Raw genomic sequence first — 26,212 nt, 5'->3', positions numbered from 1 at the left:
TTTTAAATATCCCATTGTACACATTATCCATTTAAACAATTAAACCAAATAGTCTGGGGTTGGAAAGCCCACATCAGTATTTTTTTAAAGACTCCCACATGATTTCAATTTGTAAAAAAAATTTGAAAGCCAATGGTTGAGAGGACAATTTTTATCTTTAAGAAACATGAAATTTCTATCTCAAGAAAGCAGAAAAAAACAGGGGCCCCTGGGTGGCTCTGTCAGTTAAGCATCTGACTTTGGCTCCGGTCATGATCTTGCAGTTCGTGGTTTTGAGCCCAGCGTCAGGCTCTGTGCTGTCAGCTTGGAGCCTGGAGCCTGCTTAGGATTCTGTGTCTCTCTGTCTCTGCCCCTTCCCTGCTCATTCTCTGTCTCTTTCTCTCTCTCTCTCTCTCTCTCAAAACAATAAATAAACATTTAAAAAAAGTAGAAAAAAAAGCCAAATAAAATGAAAGTACACAGAAAAGAGGAAATAAAGAATAAACATCAAAGAAATCAATAAACAAACCAAAAGCTGTTTTGAAAATGTGAATTTTTTTTTTCCCTAGTGGTAAACTCTACTTAGAATGACTAAGGGAATAAAATATCAAAGACACAAATTATAAATACCAGAAATAAAAGATTACATTCTACAGATGCTTCAAACATTGAAATAAGGGAATATTATAAACAATTTTATACCAATATCCTTGATAACTTAGATGCTTATAAGATATAAAATTATAAACCAACTGAATACTAAACCAATCATCAATCTCAAAAACATAATTTATAACAAAAAGTCTTCTTATGAAGAAAATTTTAGGACCAGAGGCTTCACTGGTAAATTCTATAAAATATTTAAGGAAGAGACAAATCCTAAACAATCTTGTACAGAAAGAGAAGAGGGAACACTTCCCAACTTATTTTTTACAAAGCCACCAAACCACCAAAACCGGATGGACATTACAGAAAAAAGAACAAGACAGACCAATACACCTCATGAATAGAGACATAAAGATCTTTAACAAAGTAACACCAAATCAAATCTAGCAATATATAAAGGATAGCGTATCATGACCAAATGTAGCTTACACAGGAATTAAAGATTAGTTTACCATTCAAAACAAATCAAAGTAATTTACCATAGTAACAGATTAAACAAAACCATAGGACCATCTTGATAGTTGCAGAAAGGATGTTACTATGTTTGTTATGGATTTAAAAAACAAACAAACAAACAAAACCCTCCAGCCAAGTGAAGTGTGGAGTTACAATTTCTTGCCTGTGGGCTTCAAATCTACCCTTCATTGCCCCACTTTGTTGTACTGCATCAGGACTCTGTGTCTGTTCTTTGCCAGCTGTGATGACGTTGTTTTGTCAGTAGAAGGTACTAGAAAAACACTGCAGGAAGAAAACATTTCTGTTTCTGGTTCCAATGTGATTTATTCCCTTCCTGCTCCTGTGGCAGTCAGTAGCATGGGGTATCTGGTGGCAGTCACACTGCACCCCTCCCCCCACACCCGCCACCACCATTCCTTCAGCAGGTTTCAGCAGCACCCTCCTGAGCAACTTCTCAGGAAGTTTCTCCAGCAAGTCCCACTTGCCCCAACCAGCAATTTCCCAAACAGTTTCAGTACACCCCCATGATCATCTTTCCAGTGAATCCTGCCCAATCCTCAGGGGTTGGCTCATCTCCACCATGCACCACAGAAGTAAGAAAATGGAGCACAACCCAGAACCACAAAGAGAAGCCCCCATCCTCCTGCCCTGGCAGGAGGCTTCCAAATGAGTTTCAGGGACTTCTCTAGAGGAAGCCTCCCAGAAAGTCTCAATGGGACCCAGAAAGTGGCTTCCTAGGTAAACAACTATCATACATCTATACAATTGAGTATTCTTCAACAATTTAAAAAATGAGCTGGCAAGCCCTAGAAAGACATGGAGGAACTTCAAATGCATATCAGTAAGTGAAATAAGCCAGTCTGAAAAAGGCTACTTCCTGTATGATCCCAACTATATGACATTCTGGAAAAGTAGTGGTTGTGAGAGGTACAGAAAGAGGGAGGGAAGGGTGAATATGTGCATCACAGGGGATTTTAGGAAGGTTAAACTCTTCTGTTTGATACTATAATGGTAGATATATGATATTATGCATGTGTCAAAACCGATAGAACTAAACAACATAAGAAGTGAACCCTAATGTTACCTAAGGACTTGAGTTAATAATATTGCATCAATAGTGGTACATCAATTTTAACGAATGTACCACACTAATATAAGAATAATAAGGGAAACTGTATGTAGAGAGAGAAGAAGTATATGGAAATCCTACTTTCTACTCAACTTTTAAGTTTAAAACTGCTCTAAAAAATATAGTCTATTGATTTTTAAAACACATTTTTGTTTAATTTCACATAATTGCTATAAGGTAGGCAGAATTCTAAGATAGCCTCTTGCTATACACACTCTGTAATCTCTTCCCCTTGAGTGTGGGCAGAACTGTAAATATGAGAAGGTTCATTCCCTGTATCAGGTTACATTATATGACAAAGGTGAAGGGATTTCACAGATGTAATTAAGGTCCCAGAGCAATTGACTTTGAGTTAATCAAAGGGAGATTATTCTGAACTAATCAGGTTAGCCCTTAAAAGGGACTTAAAGCCTGACACTTAAAAGGGAAAAGCCTCAAAGCCTAGAGAGGTTCTCCTATTGGCCTTCAACAAAACGATCATGAAGCAAGGCCCTAAGACAGGCTCTAGGGACTGACAGCAGTCTCCAAACAACAGCTAACAAGAAAATGGGGACCTCAATCACACAACCCCAAGAAAATGAATTAGGCCAACAACCACACAGCATGGAATAGGACTTTACAAGACCGCAGCCCCACCAAGACCTTGATTTTTACCCTGTGAGATCCTGAGCACAGGGTCCAGCTATGCCAACACCACCACACTCTTGACCCACGAAAACTATGAGATAATTTACGTTCTCTCCTGCCACTAAGTTGGTGGTAAGTGTTACGTAGTCATTGAAAACTAATACCCTCCAGCTGACAAACCACCAAAGTCAACAAATTAGGCTAAAAGAAGTCATTTGGGGTTTTTGTTTATTCTGAAATAAGAACTGAATTTCATTGTTATAAAAATGTAAATTATGTTGCATGTAGCTGGCATTTGACATTTTCTAGCATATATGACATAACCAAGGCGTACTTTTAAAAATACGCACAATCAAGAATAAAATACAAGAACAAATCTTTTGGGAAGCAACTTTTTTAAATGCCACTTAGGATTTTGCAAATTGTTGCCAATTAATATATATATATATATATAGGTGTCGAAAGACCACCCCAAAAAAGTACAAAGAGAAATCAGAAGTTTAAAAATCTGCAAATAAAATGCGTTATGAGTCTTGGATTTCTGAACAGAGATTTTTTATATAACATTACACAATTTTCAAAAGCAGAGTCAGTATTGATGCTTTTCTCTGTGCCAATCTCTGGAATAGACAAAAGTAAGGCCCAGCCTAGTGAAACAAGGCATTACAAGCAAACAAACAAAAAAACCCCTTTACACCGTGACGTTACACATCTTATATTACAGAATTTAAAATTCTGGTGGGACTCACCATTTTTAAAGTATGTATATTCCCTGATACTGAGAATATGGAAAATTTGAGATCTAAATATTTATATGACTGTTCTTTTTATAACAGGTATATAAAGACTATTTATTTGTTTTCTTCCCTATCAAATTATAGTGAAAAAAGGATACCAGTCTCAGAAATATCAAGTTTTCTTTTCCTTCCAGCCTTATATTCTATGATTCATCACTAAATTTAGACCAATTGTGTTAGACTAGCTTATTAACATTAAAAAAAAAATACTTTAAGGGGAAGGTCATATGGCCAACCAAGGTTTAGAACTATTTAAGAAAAATTACTAAAAAACATAGTTTCAATTGTATTTAAAAGTTATTATAATGAAAAAAAAAAGTTATTCCAATGGATGGATGAAGTGATAAACAAAATGTGGTATATCCAAACAACAAATTACTCTTCAGCCTTAAAAAAGAATGAAGTACTAATACATTCTGTAGTGTGGATGAACCTTGAAAACATTATACGAAGTGAAGAAGCCAGTGACAAAAGGTCACATGTCTCATTTTTTATATAAAATATTCAGGCAGGTAAATCCACTCTGGGTTTGGGAGATTCCTTTGGGTATGACAGATTTTTGCAACTAAACAGAGGTGACAGAGCATTGTGAATGTCGATGAATTATACACTTTAGAGTAATTTTACGTTATGTGAATTTTACCTCAATTTAAAAAGTTAATCTAGTCAGTCTAAATACTAAACTATTACATATAAGTGATAGAAATTTAGAATAGATGTTCTGTAGAACACTCAATGGTGCAAATAAAAATCACTAGCACATGAACAGAAAATCATTAACTATCCTATTTAAGTACACATTGAGACTTTATACATGATGCTTGAAAGGGCATCTGGTTCACTGCATGAACAATAATAAAAATGTTCTACGCTGTGCTAGACATATAATGAATAATATTTGCAATGTTTTTCAAAAAATTGTATAAAATGTTATGTCACAGAAGCAGTTCACATAAACTGTACTAAACTGTATTCATATTTTCTCATTTTTCTGCCAATTAAATATTAATGAATTATTGCCAAATGCCATGTCATAAGCAAGATAAGATTGAATCCAAATTTTGGAATCTGGTTTGAACTACCAGGATTAGCAAACTAAGCAATCAAATAAAATATTAAGCATGTCAACCCAAATAATCCACTCTCATCTTTGGAAATGCTTTAATAAATTTCCAAAGAGAAAAAATATAGTAATCCATACAAAAGATCTTAACACTGCTTTGAAAACACACATTTTAACCCATAATTTATGGTTTTTCAATGATTGTTTCAAGATTATTTTCTAGCAAGACAATCAAAATATTCCAATCAGAAGAAACACTTTAAAGGTATTTTTTTAGTTTAATTTAGATAGATTTACAAGCACAAATCTTGTCCATAATTATAAGAATTGCCTACTTTACTCAGTAGGTAATAAAAGTATCATATGTGTTACAGAATATAGGTTACAATTGAGAGTTTATACCTAAATGACATCACAAATTAAGCAAAACATGATATATACCATCTTTAATAGAATTAAATGGGTACTAATATTATATGAAAATGGTAATAAAGTAGGTGCTAGACCTGCACTGTCCAATACAGTAGTCATTAACCACTTATATCTATTTAAATTTAAAATAATTAGAATTGCATATTAAAGATTCCTTTTTCAGTTACACAAATCACATTTCAAGTCTTCAATAGCCACAAAGGTCTAGCAGTTACCATATTGAACAGCAGATTTCCATCATTACCCAAACAGTACTTGTTGGGCTTGTTTACCATAAAATTGCCTCATGATGCTTAAGCTTAGGACTCCTCATTTGAAAAAGCCCTTTCGGGGACCTGGGACTGGCCTTAGCAATGTGTTCTCATGATGATGCCTTTTCATACATTTTGCAAAATTAAGATGTTTTAACCATAATAAAAGGATTTCTCTTTCCACTCCACCTCACACTTCACCACACTTTCCCTTGTGTCAAAGAGTATGAGTGGGCAACGTGGGGCTCCAGCAAAGAGAAAGGTTAATTAGAGATATATGTTCGGTTTGAGTTTAGTGGGATATATGTATGTAGTTTTCAGTCATTTCCATATGCAATAAATTATTGCCATATGTTCCACCCCAGGAACAGCTTCTGGGAATATACATTTTTCCTAGTGCTTCAACTCACCTGTTATCATGACATGAAGGGCAAAGCCAGAGGTCAGAGGTGACATGAATGTGTCTCATGGCAACTAGAACCACAGGTATTATAAATAGAGGAGAAACAGTCTGAAATGTGTGCAGCTAGAAACAAGTCTGTGGAAAATTTTTCCAATCATGAGATATGAAATAGTATAAGTAGATATTTCAGTTTTTAATTGATGCCTGGTCAAATCAGAAATTTTCTTAGTGGGACTATAGTTGATAACATATTTAATTATAAATGCATCATACTTTTTTCTTTTTGATGGGACTCATGAAATAGAACTTCTCTGAAACCCTGTACAGCATAAACTTGTAACAGTTTTATAAGTACTAGGTGCATTTGTGAGTGAAACTGCATGTTTTATACACTTCAACTATCAATAAAAACAAAATTTTATTAACCAGGCTACAGCAAAGACTTATCTCTGTTCTCTTTATAGGAAATCATATCATAAAAGCACTATGATAGAGAGAGGCAATCAAACACTAAGCATCCTATAGTTGTAGAAAAAAATTAGTTTAAAAGTACAATCAACAGTTTTAAAAATGTCATTTTTCTGAATAATGTGATCATTATGTCATTGGCCACCTTTTTTTGCAATCTGTAATCTGTTATTTTATTTTTGTTCTAAATAAATGTTGACTTTTGCACTTAACCTTGTATTTGTAATTTTGTATTTCTCTTTTAAAGAGGACTCCCTCCCACAAAAGGTCTACTTTTTAGGTTCCCCCCCCCCGCAAAAAAAAACCTTGATCTGCTCCTGGTACTAGAAAATCATGTCTTGATTAAAATAAATATTTACCAATTAGCAATCTCTACATATTTGTCTCTTCATTCCAAATGTGTTACAACAATTAATAACCCAGCCGCATTACTAACACTGAATGCCAGAATTTGAAAGGGTTCATTTGAAATACATCTCGTCTACTCTCTCTGAACCTTATCTGATATCTCTTCAACCTTCAGCACAAAAAAAGCTCACACCTCACTAGCACTGATACAAATGTCAGCCTTGGTAATTAAGTTACATTGCCCACCCCTTTGAGCTTTGTACTATGAATGGCAGTTAAGTTCTTAATACAATTGCAGCTATAGTTATTCAAATGACCACTTCTTTTTTTTTTTCTGAGTAAACAATATACTGAAACAAATGGTAGCCTGACAATACCAATTCATTTCAGTAAATAAAAGACAAACAAAAATTTAAGTCATCATACTTAGAAAATGTTTTAAATGATACCAACATTGTAAAACCACCTTTATGTATTACGAAAATGTACTTACAATGTAAGTATAAAAATGCCTAATAGCTAAATGCCATTCATGCAAATATTCCCTAAATTAACATTTTATTTTTCATTTCATACCTTTTACACTTCATTAAACCATACTTCAGATAACCTAATTTCTCATTATTGTATTGCAAAGATATATTCAGCCTGAAATTACATCAAATAAATTGTAAATCAAATTTCTGAAAGCCATAGCCATAGGTGGAAATCAAATGAAATGCCTAATTTCACATAAATGGCTAAAGCTCTAAATGGATTGCATTTATTTAATTGCCTAGGCACACTGATTCGGCAGTGTTTTTGTTGCTGTCTCCTATAGATAGATGTAGAATAATGTCATTCTAATATATAAGCAATATTTTGGCAGTCAAGACAAAAAGATTTTTACTCTGGATAAAAAAATTAGAGGCTATGTTAAAAAATCAATTGAAATTAGACTTGGAATACACATATTCTAATATATTCCTTTTCTCTGATTAACCCTGCTTGATGCATTTACTAAAGATAAAAAAAAAAAAGAAGAAGAACGGAAATAAGAGGATGGGAAGTAAACAGGTAAGTTACCACCCTTACTCAAAAAAATGGTTCTATTCACAGGGAGAGAAGGTAGAATGACGGTTGCCAGGGATAGGGAAGGAGAAATAAGAAGTTACTGAGTTATGTTTAATAGCGACATACTTTCAGTTTGGGAAGATGAATGGTGATGGATGTACAATGAGAATATACTTAATAGCACAGAACTGCACACTTAGAAATGGTTGAAGTGGTAGGTTTTATGTTATATACATTTTATCATTTAAAAATTTTAATTATTCTGAAGAAAATATACTTACATTTTTAGAGGTTTTTTTTTCTTTTCTTGGATTTAGCCTGAATTGAAGGTACTTTACTTTAAATAATGGAAACTAAGTTCTTAAGTTAATCATTAAAAGTCATAGCAAATAGAATGGAGAAAAGTAATTCAGTTTACAAAATTGAGAGATCACCTGAGAAATTCCAAACTTCTCTAATAGTTACTGCAAAACAAATAAAAAGCTACCTATAGGATAGAGGTTCAGTTGAAACCTTTTCCAAAAAACAAAAAGATAGCTAACTGTACCTCTGGCCACACTGAGCAGGGACAGTTAGTTGATGGGGTGGGAAGGTGTCAACAGCAAAGCAAGTCTAGTTGTTTCCACTGTGGAGAGAAAGGAATTAAGTCTACAGTGTGAACACACAATCAACTTCAAAGAATCCATCCTATCAGAGATACCAACATGTCCTGTCTTCTAGAAAACCCATTTACAAATTCTAGGATGCATGATATTTTGTTAAAAATGAGTCCCGATTCATTAGAAGTTTATCTTTATTAAGCTGAGGAAAAGCTGTGGAGCGTGATTTACAGTAAGGTAAATCACAGTAAATCCACCATCTAGCAGAGTGTTACATAGGAAGTAGGCAATAAATATCTGCTTAATTAGCAGGAAAGAAAGGAGAGAGGGAAGGAGGAAATGGATGGGAAAAAAAGGAGGGGAAGTTGGGCAAATGGGTTGTATACACGCTAACAACCCATCAGCTAGTACTCAGCATCTGGCTTTGCTGTGCAGAAGAAGAGAGGCTGCGAGTAGTCGATGGACAGTTGGGGCCAGTGCTCAGAGTAAGCTGTGCTATTTTGTAGATTTTATTGATGAGTTCTTTCTTTATTGACTAAAGTTCAGAATTTAAATATGTTAGTGATATATACAAAGTACCTGAATAACACCTGGAATTCATTACGTCTGTATAACCATCCATGATGTACACCTGCACCATTAAAACTTTGTTTTAAATACAGACAGCCTTAACACATAGCAATTTTATATATCCCAAAGCCGGTTTCTTCCTGGTACAGTAATTAAAACTCTATATTTTCATCAACATTTTGTAATAGATCATTCTGCAGCCAAATATTAAACAATTTTATCACAACAGCAAAACATTTGAAGCAATCACCATATTTCAACTTTATAATCTTTATAAAATAGGAGCTTGTTTTGGTCACACAATTGTGTCACTTTTTGCTGACCACCAGGAAAAAAACCCTGTCAAGTGACTTTCAGGTTTACACAGTGTGTGCCATTATAAGCAATTATGGGCTTAATGGAATGCTAGCTGTGTGCACTTCTGGTATGCTCCTCAATCCATGTCATTAGTCATTTCATGAATCATTTCAGCTTTCCTTCATCAACTACCCTCTCAGGTTTTTCAGTCATCACTCTTAAGATCAATTCACAAAGCAATTTTTCAACTTCCTGTAACTTTTTTCACTCACTTAATATTTTGATTCCTTAAAGATGTCATTTTTTGGCAAAACTAACTGGTGGGGGGGGGACAATTATCAGAAAAAAAATGGTTGCCAGTGGAGTGTGAGGGCAGAGTTTGACTGGTAATGGACACAGGGAACTTTCTGAGCTGACAGTAACATTCTGTATCTTGATAAAGGTTTGGGTTGCGCAGGTATACACACATATCAAAACAGCAAAGGTTCCCTTAAGATTTATACATGTCTATTGTGTTTAAATTTCACCTCAGGAGGAAAAAGAACTTCATTCTTATTGAACCCTCGTTAGTGTTATGCATTCTGAAGTATTTAGGGATAAGTGCCTGCAATTTACTTTGAAATGCATCATAAATAAGATGGATTGATGGATGAATAGAGAGATGAATAGATGGATAGAGATATAAGGGGGAAATGTTTGGTAAAATGTGAGCGGTAGGTATTCTGGTGCTCGCTGTAAAGTTCTTCATTTGAAAATTTCATAATAAAATATCTTAAAGTTTGTAAAGTAATTGGTTCATAATCCTTTTCACTTCATCATTCACCTAGTAAAGAAAAAGGAATCAGCAGGTATTCCCAAAGATTTTGAACCATGATCTTAGTTACTCCCTTGCTTGATCATTTTAGGTACTTATGAAAATTGATCCCAATAGTTAGCACTGGATAATAGTATTGTTAAATTAATTAAATATATAATTTAGTCATTCATTCTTTTGTTCATTCCACAAATACTTGTCAATCACCTTCTATGTACCAGATGGCTGTAATGCTAAAGGAAGAAAGCCAACTTCATTGTAATACAAGGTGACATATATCAAGTGTTGTAGGAATATGGCTGGCAAGGCATTTTCTGGACCATGGAGAATGAGTATGATTTTTCCAGATAGAGTACAAAGAGGGGAAAGTTAATTCTAGACTGTGGAAAACTGAATAAGTAAGCATGTAATACAGAAACTTTATTTCATAGCTAAAAATAAGTTTATGGTAGTTGCTTCTTAAATTTATCAAAATGTCTAAAATAAATTTACATACATTAGACACTCCCCCCTGCCTTTTACTATCTTATATACTGCTTTTGGAAGATTCGACAGCCTTTTCAGTCACCAGCATAAATCCAGGTGTATCTTTTTTATCATTGAACACAAGCTGCATGTATTTCATACTAAATATTTAAAAGTATGTCCACATTTGATTTTATTACTATTTGGGGTTTTTTGTTTGTTTGTTTGTTTGTTTTTCCTAAGAAGCTTTTAGGACTCACTGTGGGAAGTATTGCTCTAATGTCTTGAAATCCCAAGAGTGAATACTCAGATATTAAAAAGTTTCTGAGACCAGGCAGCAAATAAAAATGCAAATTTCTCACATAGCAATTCAGCTCAATATAATATGCACAAAGGACAAGTATCAAAGTACTGTCCAGATTGTAAACAATCTATTTAGATATTTTTAATATTTTATATCCTCCCTCTTAAGGCATGTAGATGGTCCCATTTCCTTTAATGACTAGTTTGCCTCTCCAAATAACAAATTTCTGATACCTGTGGCTTTACTTCAATAGATTTTCTCTGTAAAATGTGTGTATGACTATAGATCTCACATGCTTAATGTGAATATTAGATGAAATTTTTAAAAAATGAAAAGCAGTTAGTACTTACTGATCAATATAGTAACTAATACTAAAAAATAGTTTTCCATATACCTATTCATGCAATTGAACAGACATGCTTTTTGATCTGGGCCACGAGCTAAAGCAAGCCAGAATTCATCTTATCTTTTCAGTTTCGTTACCAAGTCCTAACTCTTAGTCTCATTGCATTACTGACCACTTCAATGTCATGATAGCTTTTCATTTGCTCCCTTTCGGATCCAAACTCCTTACTTCACTGCTCACCCAAGACTGGCACTCTTTACAGAGTTCACTAGCAAAGACCTTAGAATTCTTTTATCATTTATCCGTGAGTGGCTCAGAATAGAAATATCACTGGACCTTGACCTCAAATAATCCTCTAAAAAAATTCCAGTGACTGAGTTGGGCTAGAGGTTCAGACTCAAGATGCTTTGTAATTTGTTTCAAACCATTTTCTACAGTACCTTCAAATGATCCCCAGGCTGAATGAGATGTTTTGTTCTGAGGAGCTTTGAAAAAGTCAGTTAGGAAAGGTAATATTAGGGGAGTTCTTAGGCCTGAACGCTGCATTATAAAAAGAATATTCAGAGACTCTAGGGAAAAGATATTTCTAGGATGAAAAAAAATTTCAGTAGAAAACCTGATTTCATTTGTTAGTACATATAATGACTGTCACTATTTAATAGAACAGTACCTTATCACTTTGAGATAAAAAGAAGTGAGGATTTGAGGTCATACTTTAAGACACAATTAAGTGACTAAGTCAATATGTCTTCAATAGTGGGGGACATTTCCTTACAGAGGTCTATAAATTTAGGAACAACCTTGCAAAATGATCTGTACTATTGATCAGTTTATTAATCTCCATGTTATGTTTCTATTAAGTGAAAATAAATTATTCTAGATGTTTACTGTTAAGTTATAAATCTAGTCCAACATACCATTAAGATTTAAAAACAGTTAAATCTTTAATAATGCCATAAGAGCAAGTAAATAGGGAGGCTAACACTCAGTTCTATTAGGCACGTCCACAGCACTGATATTTTCTTCTCTTAAAACATGTTGAATTTAAGATACAGGTATGAATCGTATTTTGCTGCAATGCTAATTATACTCATTTAAAAACCTGAAAGCTATTAGTCCTGATTTTCACTTTTTCATCTAAATGATATGATACAAGTGTGCTGTGAGCACCTGTGCTCTTGCTGCCATCCTCAGCCGAGTTCTGCCAGCAGATTGTATGCATTTCAATATTCACGTTGCAATCTCTTACTTGCAATATGCTAAGAGAGTAATTTTCTTTATTGTTCCCTGGTCTTGTATTTCAGTCTTAAAGAAAACAATAGGGCAATTGGGGCCTTATTTAGCAAATCAGTCACTCTGCTTTTCTTGTCAAATGAATGAATGAATGAATGAATGAACGAACAAATATAAATAAATAGATGCTTGGTTTCTCAACTAAATGAGGAAGACATAAAGTAGCAGAAAAATGAACACTAAAAAGTTCAGAAGAAATAGAGGTTTCAACAGTAATTGTTTAAAGAGTAAGGACCAGGAGGACATAATTTGATACAAAAAAAATTGAATGCTTAAAAATACTTAGGTGAATCCACACAATTCTAAAAAGCCTTTACAAGATGATTCCTATGTGAGATAAATAAGTCTGTCATTTCAAAAAGAAAAGAGAAAGTTTTTGGTAAAAGGAAAAAATCTGGTTTTATTTAAAACTTGGTAAAAAGTACTTTGATAGAGTACCTTTTTAAAGAAATGGCCAGGTGCCTAACAATTTTTTTACCCAAAAAAATCCTATCCTGCTGTACTGACAATATGCTTTATTTTAAAACTAGAGTAATACAAAAAGTTCAAAGGAAGACTTTCCAAAGTACAAAAAAAAGTCTACAATACACCAAGCCACAGCTGAAATGACTAGCAATACCGCCTTCTCAAATCCCTCAAAGCTTAAAAGTATATGATACAACACAACTATTTACATATTTCCTACTTGAACAGCTTCACAGTTGCCATGAATTATTCTTTCATTTTCCACAAGTACTTAGAAAGCAGTATAGTTCTTCACTTTAAAAGGAAAGAAAAAATAGGTAGAAAAATAAAATACATTGTTTTCACAAACAGAAAGTATATGATAAAAGATGGGTAGATGCACAGGTGGATTATGGGTGGATAGACAGGTGGATGGATGGTACATGGATATACAGGTAGATGGATCAACAGATGCTCAGAAGGACATGTGAATGGATAAATAAGCTGCTTTCTATCAAAGCAAAAAAACAAACGCAATCGTTCTTTTCTACTTTCATTAATATCTACAGAAGTACTTAATCTAAGGGATGTCAAGGTCAGGAGGGGGTTTATGAATCCCCATGAACTATAAAGGAGGAAGATGCATGTTGATACGGGTAGACACATGAATGTGTGTGTGAAAGACAAAAAGGTAGGTGTGAGTTTCTGTGTGGGTAGACATTCTCTTATGCATTCATTAGAATTCAGAGTTTTTAAAGGTATCATGACCTAGAAGAAGGTTAAGACCACTACTGTAAAGTGTTTCACATGATGAATCAAATGATAGGGCAATACTAGGTAGTCTTCTCAAAGCTAGGAAGCCATGCTGATAATTTCAAGAAAACCTAAGGACACTCAAACACTGGATCCTCAGTTAACCACAGAATCCTTAGCTACCCTAAAGAGGGTGGAAGTTGTATCATTTAAGACTTTTTTTGACAAAAGGAAAAGCCTAAATGGGCACTGACAGCTCTCAAAATTTACTTTTACTAACAGTGAAGTTAGGACACAAAAGTTCTCAGTTATCAGCATTCGGTACTCTGTGCAAGGAAAAGTCTTAGCACCACCTGAGTTCCCACAATGTGCCTTAAGATAACATGCAGATCCACAGAATCATATCTTTCTTTATTAGAATACATTAACAAAAGGGACCCCTTCTTCCGATTTCCCGAAACAATTAACCTACTCTCTTTTAAAAGTGTACTTTGCCAGAGTCTTTTCGCCTCACATCCAAAGAAGCAAGGCCTAAGTAAAAAGAAGCTGGCAAGACAGCTTGAACAAGCACTTTCCATACATCCAAGGAAGCTTTGGCACTCACAGATGGTGCGAGGCATGGATCCTGAAAAGAGAGCAGCGGGATAATATCTACCCAGTACGTAACAAAGGCACTGAAAGTCAGCAAAAAAAAAAAAATTAAGTCAACATAGCATCCCTGATTTCATATTTATTAAACACCACCCTTTCATAATAGCCTGGGGGAATTAAGTAAAGGATTTAAAGATTCACATCCAATTGAACTCCAACCCAGACAAAACACTGTTTCTTAACTTGAGGTAACAACAGCCAAATTTTGCCTTTCAAAGGCAACAGAACTTTAGAAAAATGATACCTTCCCAGAGATCCCTTGTGAGCTGTTCACAAACATTTGTCACGGTGGCAAATAATTTCATAAGTTTCTTTATTGGACATAACAGCTCACACTTGGAGAAATGCAGACCCAAGAATCAAATTCACAGCAGGAAAAGGGCAACACAGTATTACGGAAAGTATGCTGGACCAGAATCAAATCAGAAGACCTAGGGTCTTAGTTCTAACATCAGGTGGATGAATGTGAGCTCCTAGGGAAGAATGAACATAATGTAGTTGCCTTTCAGTTGCTGCTGCCACACGTATACAAAGCAAACAGAGAGGAACACATTATAGCCTGAGGCACTCTATTTTTTGTCCGGCTTTATCTCAGGAAAAACAAAGTCCTTTTTAGATCCTGATTAGAACATTATAATTTTTAAAAGATGGGAGAATATATAAGGATATTGGAAATTATTAACCAAGTAGGGAAAACGTATTTGATATTTTCATAATTTCTACAATATACATCCTAATTAAGCTAAAGGACATATGCCTAAAAACTGCTGCCATTTTGTCTAAAAGCAACACATAATAAAACATTATTTTTCTTTCTTTCCTGGTATAAAAAATATTTTTTAAAGGGAAATAAAAATAAGTTTTTAGGGAGAGCTACAGATATCATCAAGTATGCATTTTAACCTAGTCCAATATGTCTTTTGTATAAATCTGAGTTTTTAACAGATCTAAAGCTCTCAGAGTATCTGTTGATGCTACTCTGTGGGAGAGATAAATACAGATAAAGAGTTTATACTTTATACCAAAACTTCCTTAATTTATCAGATATTCTAATCTCAAGCCAAAAGCTTTACTTAAGCAAGCCAGGTAAAAATTATCACTTAGAAAAATAATGGGATAACTATTTTATTTTTTTTTTTCAACGTTTATTTATTTTTGGGACAGAGAGAGACAGAGCATGAACGGGGGAGGGGCAGAGAGAGAGGGAGACACAGAATCCAAAACAGGCTCCAGGCTCTGAGCCATCAGCCCAGAGCCCGACGCGGGGCTCGAACTCACGGACCGCGAGATCGTGACCTGGCTGAAGTCGGACGCTTAACCGACTGCACCACCTAGGCGCCCCTGGGATAACTATTTTAAACTATTTATTAAAAAAGAAAAAGCCTTAAGAGATCTAAGTAGGGTGAACAAGTATTTTCCTGGATGCTGTGTGTATCAGGTTCGTAAATATTTTTCTTGTTTTCTCTTACTACCAGAAATAGACAATAGACACTATTAAATTTAAATATGCTATGTCCTTTTTTTATCTTGAGGACAAATGGGCTCAATCTCAGTAATAGTTATTATACATGCAGCACTTTCATGGGATATGGCCAGGATTTATAGGGCTTTTGTTAGATAACAAAACCCAGATAAACCAGAAAGGAAATACAACCCATAGCGGGATAATATTCATCACTAGGGCACTTGGACTTTAAGATTTTACTGGTCAATGGCAAAGAAAATGGTGCACTCATGAGCAAGTCATTTTGCTCACTGGGTGTCAGTCTTCTCGTATGTAATAAAATATTTACTATAAGTTTTATTCATCTATAAACCCTTTGTTGGAAGACATCATGGTACCCTAGCATCTACCCATAATAGGTAGCCAAATTATAATGTGCAGAACACAAATTTACAAATTTTCTTTCCAGTCTACTTATTCTTCATTTCTATAATTTCTTAAGTATGATCTTTGGGTGGGTATGTCCATAAAATATGGCAGAACATATAAAAAGGTGGGAGGTCCATAAAAATGTGGTAGAAATGAATAATTTGGCTAGAAGATAAAGAAACGATTGGGTACAGTTGAAGATTAGCTAAATAACCGTATCTGTTTTTAGCTTTTATCTTACTTGACCAAAGTTTTCAGAGGATGTCAGAGACAGAAATTAAAATATAAGAAGATAAATTAGATCAGTTATACCTTAAAATTGTTTTTTGAAAAACATAATTCCAAGTTTTGATGATCCAATTTATTAGTTGTCTGCATCAGACTTTGCCAAAACTCTAGCTTTAAACTTTATAAAAAGTCATAGAATTATAGTTTCTCTTTCAGATTCCTTTTTGCTTGTTTTTTTTTCTAGTTAAAACCTTCATAGAATGTCTAACCATAATTTGAAATTACCGTAAAAACAAAACTTCCCTAATTTCTATTTTAAAATGTTTATGCTTTTTGGGCAACAAAGGAATTAGTACTTATAAATTCACATGTTGACAATCTAACTTAATATCATATTCTAATATACAGAAAAAAGCTGTAAGCCACAAAATATCTAATACAACATTATTTAAAACAGCAGAACACTAGCATTAACTAAAAATTTTTAAAATAGAATGATAATAGAAATTGTGGAATACCCACTTGATCTTCCATTTTGAAGTCATTCAAAATGATGCACATAAAACCTAAGTACCAACTTGGAAATGCTTTGTTTAAAAAAAAAAAAAAAAAAAGGCAATGGGCTGAAAGGAACTACACTATCCTCAAAAAAAAGGAAGAGTTTTAACCAAATGTCATAATACCACAACAACAAAATCCCTCCTCATGGTATTTCTTAAAGAAATGAGAAGAGTTAAATTAAATAAACATACATTTTTAACTAAGATAGTTAGTTCTGAGTTATCTTCCAGATCTTGTCTCCTTATGCTTAGGTATACAAAAATCACTGAATACTTAAAAAATGTTTCTATTCTGTAAAAATCCAAATAAAGTCACTCAATTTTTTAAAAAACTGTTGTCTTATTATACTTGGAGTCCTGCCACTGAGTTAAACTCAAAGAATATAACATTAAATCATTATACAAAACTACATTTACTCATTTATGAAAATCAGCCAAAATAGATCTTTAAAAAATATCTCACTGCTATAACAGTTTGAAAAAACCCAGAGAACAAAGAACTGTGTCAGACTCCATATCCTTAGTGTTAAAAGTGTGAAAATGACAGTCTCAAAATACGTATAGAGAACAAATTTAATTGTGCCACTTAGCAAAGATTTTACTTTTAAATTACCTTTCTTTTCATTTTATTATTTCTTTCTGACCACCTAAACTAGCCATCAAGCCACTACCACATCACAGTTTTAATTATTTGCTTAGCACTTATTTTTAAATGATATATATCTTTTATTTGTTTATTATCTATCTGGCCCTGTAGAAAATAGACTCCTAGTGTAAAGGAGTGGTTTCTACCTCATTAATAATCCCAGGAGTTGCCACATATAGACATGTAGGTTTTACATATGAAAGGGCAGACCTATGCCAGCTGACTCCATCTTGTTCTGTGTCCTCCACCTTGAGTGACTATGTCCCCAACATGGCCCCTTTCCAGGAAAATCGCAGAAACCTCAGACCACGCCTCCTCCTCTTGAGTAACCTCCCGCTCACCCTTTCAACCTTCCCGATCAAAACACACCCGGCGACCTGCGTAGCAGGACTCTGACCCTTCCCCAGCCAATCGGCTGAGGCCACAGCCATTACCTCACCAACTGCCCCTAGACCCCAATAAAACCTTTGTGCTTTTGAAACTCGCTCTCTCTCCCCGGCATCTCACAGCTGCGTCAGTGCAGGTAGGGGACTGAGCTCCAGCTAGCTTGAATAAAGGCTCTTTGCTTTTGCATCGGACTCGGCTCCCTGGTGGTCTTTGGGGATCACGAATTCTGGGCATAACACATACATGAACAGTACCTCATTACAGTTAGGCAATGTACAACCTATAAAACTGAATATGCTAAGCCTGCCTATGAATAATTATCATACATATCATATAAGGCCAGTGATCTTAACAGCACCATGTCTTTAATGGTGAGGGCAATCTCACTTGCAACATGCATGTCAGAAAAAGTTTTTCCTCTAAGTTTTCAATTCCTGACTTTTCTTTAACATTATTTCACATAAGCATGTAATAATTTGCTCCTTGTTATTCTATGAAATTTATAAATTTCTTCTCTATACATTTTGGTTTCCTGAAGCAGAAACCGATCCAACAGAGTTACTTATGAAAAGCCAATCAGAATGAGTTATTATCACAGTAAATTTTTGGAAGTATTTTTCAACCCCAAATTACTTGTTTACTACTAGGTACAGATCATTTATTTTTAAAATAACTTTCTAATGGTTTCAAAGAAAACTATTATATATATACTGTAATCTAATCCATTAGAATTTTAAACATAGAAAGCAATCCTAAACATTAAAAAAAATACGAACTACTTGACACGCCTGGGTGGCTCAGTCAGTTAAGCGTCTAACTTCCACTTAGGTCATGATCTCATGACTCATGAGTTCTAGCCCCCCTCCGGCTCCGTGCTGACAGCTCAGAGCCTGGAGCCTGCTTTACATTCTGTGTCTCCCTCTCTCTACCCTGCTCTCTACCCTGCTCATGTTCTGTCTCTCCTTCAAAAATAAGTAAACATTTAAAAAAAATTTTTTTAATATATAGAACTTCTTTTTTATAGAATGCCATTTCTGTTTCATAATTGGGGGTTCAGAGCTTAAATTATTCTATTTAGTTGTCCTAACTGTTTCCAAACATACTTCATTTTGTAATAATGCCTGACAGTCCTACAGGAAACAAAAACTCCACTTTTAATCAAAGTGAAGGCTAGATCTATTTCCTGGGAAATCTAATTCAAAGTAAGCAATCCCTCCTTTACTTGATATTGTCCTATTCACACAAAACTGTGTGGCTAGAAGAAATGATAATGGCATATAAAATCTTTCTCTTCTAGCTTATTGCTTACAATCTGGATGAAGCTGACAGCCAGAAAAAAAGCATACAAAGGTCAATGTGAAAACAATGCGTAGGATGGGCCATTCTTCTTCCTACCAGACAAATGATGACCAGCATGAGTATCAGCTCTAATATTTACCTTGTAATAACCAATAATAACCTTCTTGTTCCCTCATCCAGACCTCACACACCCACACACTCCCTATTGCCCACCTGGCAAATATGAATTAAATTAAACAAATTTTTATTTGTCTACTACATGCTAAGCACCAATAGAATAAAATAAGACTAGGAAAACACTACTTGCCCCCAGAGGAGCTTCACACTCGTAAGAGGACATTATTTGGCAATGCAGTAGCAAAGACATGATATCAAATCAGCAGTTAAAACTGACACTTCTATGCCTAGAACAAGGATAGACTAATCTCACACCAGGCTGTTCTGCACCCCAGTATCTGATCCTCTTCTGGAACTGCTTCCTTTGGAGATAAGTGTCCTTAATTAGCTATTCTAGCCAGTTATTCCATAGCTAAAGTGCTAATCTCTGCTTTTCAAAACTGGTGCTTCCCAATGGCCCCTTCCAATCCCTGCTCTAGAACTCCGGAGTCCCCATTTCAGGCACTCTCTCTACCTCAAGTGTTTTCACACTTCCTCAAAACTGCACTTCCATACTTGATGTCCAGGGGAGGGAAAATCTGTACCCACAAGAGAAAGACAAATACACAACTAACCAGAAAATGAGGCAGTGTGAAAACACATGAGAGGTCTGCAAGTAATGTGGTCTGAGCTAGTTATCATAAAAATGTACAAAGACATACAGTTAGATGTTTACTGCGGAGTAGGGATGCCTTTTGGGGAGCCACCATCTATGTTCCACAAATTGGCCCATTTGTGAAACATATGTACTAAGGTATCGCCTTAGTGCATTTATCTACAGGAACTTACAGTCAAAACTATTTCAGGCTTTTGCCTTCTCAAAACAAGCTTCAATCACTGGAAGTAGCTTTGGAGACATATATTTGAGAACTTCATCATTTGCAGTTGACTGATTTTCTAGACCTTCTCAATACTGAATTTTACCCTTTTAATGACCCTCTGCTCCCAATATAAACTTTCATCAATGCCAGGATATTGGGTGAAATAACCCCGAAACCAGTCTTCAGATTAAGGATGGCAACAAAGTACATCTCTAACCTTCAGTAATGGCCTGTGCTAATGAGGAGGCCCAGGTGTTCACTGCAATATGTATGTGTAACTATCTCAAATGATTGCCAAGTACTAACAAAAAAGTCTGGCACAAATAAACTAGGACTCGATGCAGCTAATAAAGCACACAACACTACAATGCTGAATATAAACACTAATGGAATTTTCTAAGATTATATGCCAGGAGGTCCTCTGCAAATCATAGGAGCATAAGTGTTTTTAACATTAAATTCTCCCATAAAGTTAACTGCTGTGCCCAAGCAAAATCCTGTGAATTGAAAAGTCAAATGGAGCTGGCATGGATCTAGTTATAATTACCATTTCAATACAACAGAACAAAAGTCTCTATGTTGACAGAAACAATATCAAAGTGGAACACAGGCCTCATACTATCATCTAGAATGTCTCAATTTCACATTCTCTTTGGAAATACAGAGGATTTTTCACTTCACTTTTCCTTTCCAGAACATCCAACAAAACATTTAAATCAGTTAGTAAAAATATACACATATAAGAGCATTGATTTTTTTTTTTGAGACGGAGGCTTAAAGATTATCTCTCATTCAATCCCCTTCACTTTTTTTTTTTACTTTTTAATTTTTTTAATGTTTATTTTTAAGAGAGGAAGAGAGAACGTGCAAGCCTGTGCACACATGTGGGAGAGGGAAGGGCAGAGAGAGGGAGACAGAAGATCTGAAGCGGCCTCAACACTGACTGAAGCAGAGAGCCCTATGCTGGGCTTGAACTCATGGAACTGGGAGATCATGACCTCAGCTGAAGTCAATGCTTAACCCACTGACCCACTCAGGCGCCCCAATCCCCTTCATTTTAAAGATGAGAAAATAAAACCAAGAAAGGGTGATTCACCCAAGACCACACAATATATTAAACAAGAATTCCTCTATTATTTGTACCTATGCCCCACAAAATAGCCCATTTTTCTAAAACAATAGAATAAATTATTTTGCAGATCTACTGAAGTACCATGCTACCTTCAAGACAATCAGAGCATTATGACTACTATCAACAAAGGAAACCTGATTTGGCTGGTCAAGGATGCAACTGAGGCCTTTGATTTGAAATGAACTCCCAATAAACATGGTAAACTTGAAGTGACATGGTAAGGCTAAACATATAGCGCTCATACATTTATCAGTCCTCTCTGTATACTTCTGAATATGATGATTTATTAGTGCACTGTTTTACACTCCCTCTCAGCCCAGGCTGCCACAGATCAAAACTCTCCTCAAAATATCTAAGAGGGACTTCAGAATCCCTTTTTTCAAATGTTCTGACATAACACTGAAAAGGCTGAAATTATTAAAATCTCAAAAAAATCAAAATCTCAAAATGTTTAAATATGTGCAGCTGCTACCCATTTCCTTCCTTATTTTAAATGTGGGGATCATTGTAAATATTCTAAAACTTAGTACATGGTCTCTTCTTTCTATACAGCCAAAATGGAAAAAAGTGGTGAATTAAAAGGGGAATAATTTGTTTTTCTATCCCTTATAAAGAGAGAAAAATTATAAATGGCATTATAGATGTTAAAACTGAACTGTAAAAAAATATAGAGTGTGCATCTTGACAGCATCAAATTTCAAAAGGTAAAAAATGTTTAAATAGGCTTTTAAGTTACTTCTCTGAAAATATCACACATTAAAATGTACAGCCTTAATTTCTATTAGAATAATTGTTAAATACAGCCTTTTTATAAAAATCAGTTTCTTTATCACTTGGGAGAATAAAGTTTGTCACTATTTTTCTATATTCCTCTATTATCAAACCCTTGAATTTGTTTTTTTTTCCATTAATTATAATGCCCTTTCTCATGTTTTAAAACAATCTGCATATTCATTTATCTATTGATACATCCCACATTTGTATTCTAGCTCAGGTAATGCACTGGCAAATATGTACCTGTATACACACATAATATGTACACATATCATACATATATATATATATATATATATATACACACACACACACACACACACACACACATACACACAACAGGAAGGTGGTACAGTGATTAAGTAAGACTCCAGAGCAAGACTACCTGATTCTAGGATATTGGATGAATTCTGGCCTCACCATTCACAAGCTTAGACAAGGAACTTAACCTCTCTGCACCATAGTTTCCCTATCTATAAAATGAGAATAATAATAGTACCTGCTTCTTAGGGTCTAAATACGATGAAATAAAAATAGATTATTTGTAAAGTGATTAGAATAGTGTGTAGTACTTTTAAGTATCTGAATAGTGTTCAAATTTTGAAAATTACTTTTAACTTCCTTTTCCTTCCTTCTCCGTCTCTTCCTCTTCTTTTCTTCATCATCATTTCCATAGCAACATCTTTATCAAGCACTTAATATAAAACCCAAAATTATAGATGATATTTATGCCCATCTGACCCTCAGAAAACAACAGGCCACACTTGACCCTGATGATCATGTACATTCCTAGCACAAATAAATAAGAGACTGGGACAGAAACTACAGAGTACAATGTAGAGTACAATGCAGTCGTCTTCTAACTGGGATACATCAACGACACGAAGATCTTTCTAAGGGTCAGTTAGACACACAGTATTTTTAAGGGAATACATTTCCAGACCCTCAACTTCCATATAAACTCTTTCCTAAAACTGATCCAAGTGAGAAAGCTCCTTCCACATAGGATCCCTGTCCCATTTCCCTTCTCACAACTACATTTCTCTTCTGCTTTATAGGAAAAAAGTTCTGCTCTCACAGATCCCTAAGCATACTACAGTATTTTGTTCTGAGACGGAAAAGCCTTGGAGTGTCAAAAACAACAGCACAACTCCACGTGTATTTGGCCACTATCTGCTGAAGAGAAGAGTAATATCAAGTGAGTAAACATCCTACCCTCTTTCCTCCTTCTTAACAAATTGACCCACCTCTTCCCTGGAAGAAAGTTGAAAAAAAAAAAAAAAAGATACAGGCATGCATACATACATTAAGCTGCTTTAGCCTTCAAAGGAGCAAAATCATACAAGGCCAAGGTAAGTAACAAAGAAGCACAAATGTGAAAACTGAGAATAATGAAACTTGAAAGTACAAATAGAGAATGGGAGTTCACGCACCTTCTCCAAGACATTATGAGCATTTTCAGATATGTTTCAGAGCTCAAATTACAGCATCCTTTTTGTGGAGTGCTGAAGGGGTAGAGGTTGGGAAATAGGATTAACTGAGGCAAAGGAAGGAAGAAGAGAGCAAAGTAGGAAATAAAGGTGAAAGGAGGCAAGGCAAACTGATTCAGTCTTAAAGCAAGAATTCCTATCAAACAGACCAATTGCAAAAGGCCAAAAATTAATAGAGCATAATCAGTGATTGAAATTTCATGTGATCAAAACAAAATGCCTAAATACTACTTTGTCAATAAAGAAATCCTACATTTTCTCTGGACCTATCACTAGTAGCATAAGAAAGAAATCAATACTTTCTTAAAAGGAAGGCTTAAGCAGAAGATAAGAGAAAATACATAGATTACAGAGAATATAAAACTAATGGTGTCTTTACATAGAGACTTAAAACAATTCTGGGCACTAATGGGTAGTAGGGCTGAGGGAAGGAGATACCTCTGGGAGATATTAACATTACTCAGTGATACGTGGAATAGTTCAGACTTATCTTTTCCTAGTAACATTTATATATTAATCAAGATGCAGGTTTATTGTTTAATTCTGAGCCTTACTGTAAGGTTCTTTTCAGCAACAGGTTTGCATAATCTACCATGACTATATGTATGCATCAAGTTGAGTGAAGCTGTAACAGGGAGAAACTTAGCATGTCTGACTCCATGTTGTTTCAATTTCCCTTGCTCCTGTGACCTATATCTTAGAAACTTCTGCCTGCTTAGCCCTGCGCACAGACATGTTATGGCTAAGATTTACAAAAACCGCTTTTTACCTACTCATCTGAGAGGAAAACACAAACATAAATGACTATGCTATGTTTAACATTTACAGGAATAACATGACCATATTCCTGTATGTAAAGATCAACTGACCAAGGGCAAAAAAGTTATACAACTTTCTCAGTTGTCTACAGATGCCAGTTACCTTCTGACTCCAACCCCATCGTGTTTCCCACTGTTTCTAACATAAAAGGAGCTCAAATCTCATGCTTGACTAATAGGCGTATTGTGTGGCAAGCAGAAGGAGCTTGGACTCAGTTACAAGGCAATTTATGATTTATTGTGCATATCTGAAATTAAAAGCCAGAAGCAAACAATTATTTTAACAAGCTGTCAAGATATGCAGAGTTTTGCCAAAGAAACATTGTTTATACTGGTCTTTTGAACAAGAACTAAAACTTAGAATTCCCTAATCAAACCTGTTACACAAAATTGTCATAAAATTCCTATAAAGCATATGACTCACAAATGCTATCAAAATCTTTCTTAAATGTGACTGATTTCCAATAGATTACCACAGTTTTAAAACTCTGATAATTTCCTGCCCATTTTTCTTTAAGATTTTATTTTCTATTGCTTGAAAAGAGAGGACAAAAGAGCATCACAGGATTATCTACTATTATTATTGAATTTTATTACAATCTTGAAAAAATACCCAACTGTTGACTTCCTGTTCCTCTGCCACTAATCTCCCTGTGGCAGGTGCAACTCCAATTCTCCAGAGTTGTAGGGGAAGGGAAAGAAATCTAAATAACAGGTTGCTACCATTCTCTAATTCAAAACCAACTTACTACTCTTTTTATTTACTGCTATCATCTCCTCCTCCAATAGTCCTGGGTCCCCTTGACACCAATCTTTTCTATAGCACTTATCTCCTAATACACCACATAATTCACATTTTAAATATATATGTATTTAATTATATATATAATATATATTTAACTGTATCTATTTAAATAAATTAATTATATTATAGTATATAATTATATATTACATAATAAATATATTAAATATATATTATCTAAATAAATATTATATAATAAATTAAAATTAAATAAGTTATAATATATAATTAATTATATAATAACATATATACATATATTCATATATAATATATACATGCTTTCTTCTTACTAGAAAGTAATTTTCACATGGGCAGGGATCTACATCATTTTGCTCACTGCCCTATCCCAACTACCTAGAACAGTGCCTGACATACAGTAGACACTCAAAAATATATTGAATCAATGAATTCTTACTTTGCCTAGGGCTCTATCAGTACTAAAGTCCCCATCTGAGGCACCACAAACTAAACCACATGTTGCTCTAATTCTAATTACTTAATTTGCATGTGATTTTTCTCACCCTAAAGTTATTAGCATGGGTAAGAGTTTGTTACCACAAAGTAATATCTGCATAGTTTAGCTTTTATTAAAACCCTACCAAATAATTCTGTTCTTGACTCATTTCATTTTATAGCAACAAGAAACCAAAACATTTAATAGTTTAACTTGTTTCCTTTCCCTCCTTCGACAGGGTCTTCAAAGTATCCTGCCCTGTATACATCTCCTACAAATTTACAACCTCCATTCATTCCTATGTACATTATCCATTATGCCTTCTCCTCCCTATCCTTATGGTAGACTTACTCTTCTTTCACCTTACCAACACCATTATGCTTTCTCCCTGCCCTTACAGTAGACTTACTCCTTTGACTTTCCCCTGACCAACACCATAATGCCTTCTCCCCACCCTTACAGAGACTTCCTCCTCTGACTTTCCCCTGACCAACACCAAAGTCCCTCAAAAACCTCCATAAAAGCCCATTCACAGAAAAAGAGGTAATTAAGATTAGACAAGGT

The 26,212-nt window shown here is 34.8% G+C and overlaps 1 protein-coding gene and 1 long non-coding RNA gene across 11 annotated transcripts in view; one reads left to right on the top strand and one right to left on the bottom strand.

Annotated features, from left to right (window-relative positions):
• Window positions 1–26,212, bottom strand: part of IMMP2L (inner mitochondrial membrane peptidase subunit 2) — an 873,838-nt gene that overhangs the window by 746,498 nt on the left and 101,128 nt on the right. The window lies entirely within an intron of this gene.
• LOC128314742 (uncharacterized) lies at window positions 20,713–25,324 on the top strand. The gene is made up of 3 exons (XR_008296719.1): window positions 20,713–21,527; window positions 23,165–23,282; window positions 24,403–25,324. It is a non-coding gene; the product is annotated as an uncharacterized LOC128314742 (long non-coding RNA).

This window comes from Acinonyx jubatus, chromosome A2 (genome assembly GCF_027475565.1).
Source record: "Acinonyx jubatus isolate Ajub_Pintada_27869175 chromosome A2, VMU_Ajub_asm_v1.0, whole genome shotgun sequence".
In the NCBI taxonomy this organism is placed as follows: domain Eukaryota; kingdom Metazoa; phylum Chordata; class Mammalia; order Carnivora; family Felidae; genus Acinonyx; species Acinonyx jubatus.
The sequence above is the reverse complement of the archived record's forward strand: the minus strand, read 5'-3'. Positions and strand labels throughout refer to the sequence as shown.